Genomic DNA, 3239 nt, shown 5'->3' on the forward strand with positions numbered 1-3239 from the left:
CCTGATCGGGACATATGTTATGCTCGACAGGCAATAATTACTTTTCATGAATGAAAAGTAACCTGGGTTGGTAAACATGTTATGCCCACCCGATGAAAAAATTTTTTTCAGCCTGGTTTGATATTTATCAAAGGCAAAATAAGCCTGATCGGGACATATGTTATGCTCGACAGGCAATAATTACTTTTCATGAATGAAAAGTAACCTGGGTTGGTAAGCATGTTATGCCCACCCGATGAAAAAATTTTTTTCAGCCTGGTTTGATATTTATCAAAGGCAAAATAAGCCTGATCGGGACATATGTTATGCTCGACAGGCAATAATTACTTTTCATGAATGAAAAGTAACCTGGGTTGGTAAACATGTTATGCCCACCCGATGAAAAAATTTTTTTCAGCCTGGTTTGATATTTATCAAAGGCAAAATAAGCCTGATCGGGACATATGTTATGCTCGACAGGCAATAATTACTTTTCATAAGTGAAAAGTAACCTGGGTTGGTAAACATGTTATGCCCACCCGATGAAAAAATTTTTTCAGCCTGGTTTGATATTTATCAAAGGCAAAATAAGCCTGATCGGGACATATGTTATGCTCGACAGGCAATAATTACTTTTCATGAATGAAAAGTAACCTGGGTTGGTAAGCATGTTATGCCCACCCGATGAAAAAATTTTTTTCAGCCTGGTTTGATATTTATCAAAGGCAAAATAAGCCTGATCGGGACATATGTTATGCTCGACAGGCAATAATTACTTTTCATGAATGAAAAGTAACCTGGGTTGGTAAACATGTTATGCCCACCCGATGAAAAAATTTTTTTCAGCCTGGTTTGATATTTACCAATGGCAATATAAGCCTTATCGGGACATATGTTATGCTCGACAGGCAATAATTACTTTTCATGAATGAAAAGTAACCTGGGTTGGTAAACATGTTATGCCCACCCGATGAAAAAATTTTTTTCAGCCTGGTTTGATATTTACCAATGGCAATATAAGCCTGATCGGGACATATGTTATGCTCGACAGGCAATAATTACTTTTCATGAATGAAAAGTAACCTGGGTTGGTAAACATGTTATGCCCACCCGATGAAAAAATTTTTTTCAGCCTGGTTTGATATTTATCAAAGGCAAAATAAGCCTGATCGGGACATATGTTATGCTCGACAGGCAATAATTACTTTTCATGAATGAAAAGTAACCTGGGTTGGTAAGCATGTTATGCCCACCCGATGAAAAAATTTTTTTCAGCCTGGTTTGATATTTATCAAAGGCAAAATAAGCCTGATCGGGACATATGTTATGCTCGACAGGCAATAATTACTTTTCATGAATGAAAAGTAACCTGGGTTGGTAAGCATGTTATGCCCACCCGATGAAAAAATTTTTTTCAGCCTGGTTTGATATTTATCAAAGGCAAAATAAGCCTGATCGGGACATATGTTATGCTCGACAGGCAATAATTACTTTTCATGAATGAAAAGTAACCTGGGTTGGTAAACATGTTATGCCCACCCGATGAAAGAATTTTTTTCAGCCTGGTTTCATATTTACCAATGGCAATATAAGCCTTATCGGGACATATGTTATGCTCGACAGGCAATAATTACTTTTCATGAATGAAAAGTAACCTGAGTTGGTAAACATGTTATGCCCACCCGATGAAAAAATTTTTTTCAGCCTGGTTTGATATTTACCAATGGCAATATAAGCCTGATCGGGACATATGTTATGCTCGACAGGCAATAATTACTTTTCATGAATGAAAAGTAACCTGGGTTGGTAAACATGTTATGCCCACCCGATGAAAAAAATTTTTTCAGCCTGGTTTGATATTTATCAAAGGCAAAATAAGCCTGATCGGGACATATGTTATGCTCGACAGGCAATAATTACTTTTCATGAATGAAAAGTAACCTGGGTTGGTAAACATGTTATGCCCACCCGATGAAAGAATTTTTTTCAGCCTGGTTTGATATTTACCAATGGCAATATAAGCCTTATCGGGACATATGTTATGCTCGACAGGCAATAATTACTTTTCATGAATGAAAAGTAACCTGGGTTGGTAAACATGTTATGCCCACCCGATGAAAAAATTTTTTTCAGCCTGGTTTGACATTTACCAATGGCAATATAAGCCTGATCGGGACATATGTTATGCTCGACAGGCAATAATTACTTTTCATGAATGAAAAGTAACCTGGGTTGGTAAACATGTTATGCCCACCCGATGAAAAAATTTTTTTCAGCCTGGTTTGATATTTATCAAAGGCAAAATAAGCCTGATCGGGACATATGTTATGCTCGACAGGCAATAATTACTTTTCATGAATGAAAAGTAACCTGGGTTGGTAAACATGTTATGCCCACCCGATGAAAGAATTTTTTTCAGCCTGGTTTGATATTTACCAATGGCAATATAAGCCTTATCGGGACATATGTTATGCTCGACAGGCAATAATTACTTTTCATGAATGAAAAGTAACCTGGGTTGGTAAACATGTTATGCCCACCCGATGAAAAAATTTTTTTCAGCCTGGTTTGATATTTACCAATGGCAATATAAGCCTGATCGGGACATATGTTATGCTCGACAGGCAATAATTACTTTTCATGAATGAAAAGTAACCTGGGTTGGTAAACATGTTATGCCCACCCGATGAAAAAAATTTTTTCAGCCTGGTTTGATATTTATCAAAGGCAAAATAAGCCTGATCGGGACATATGTTATGCTCGACAGGCAATAATTACTTTTCATGAATGAAAAGTAACCTGGGTTGGTAAGCATGTTATGCCCACCCGATGAAAAAATTTTTTTCAGCCTGGTTTGATATTTATCAAAGGCAAAATAAGCCTGATCGGGACATATGTTATGCTCGACAGGCAATAATTACTTTTCATGAATGAAAAGTAACCTGGGTTGGTAAGCATGTTATGCCCACCCGATGAAAAAATTTTTTTCAGCCTGGTTTGATATTTATCAAAGGCAAAATAAGCCTGATCGGGACATATGTTATGCTCGACAGGCAATAATTACTTTTCATGAATGAAAAGTAACCTGGGTTGGTAAGCATGTTATGCCCACCCGATGAAAAAATTTTTTTCAGCCTGGTTTGATATTTATCAAAGGCAAAATAGGCCTGATCGGGACATATGTTATGCTCGACAGGCAATAATTACTTTTCATGAGTGATAAGTAACCTGGGTTGGTAAACATGTTATGCCCACCCGAT

This window comes from Condylostylus longicornis, unplaced genomic scaffold (assembly GCF_029603195.1).
Source record: "Condylostylus longicornis isolate FDR11 unplaced genomic scaffold, ASM2960319v2 ptg000695l, whole genome shotgun sequence".
Lineage (NCBI taxonomy): Eukaryota > Metazoa > Arthropoda > Insecta > Diptera > Dolichopodidae > Condylostylus > Condylostylus longicornis.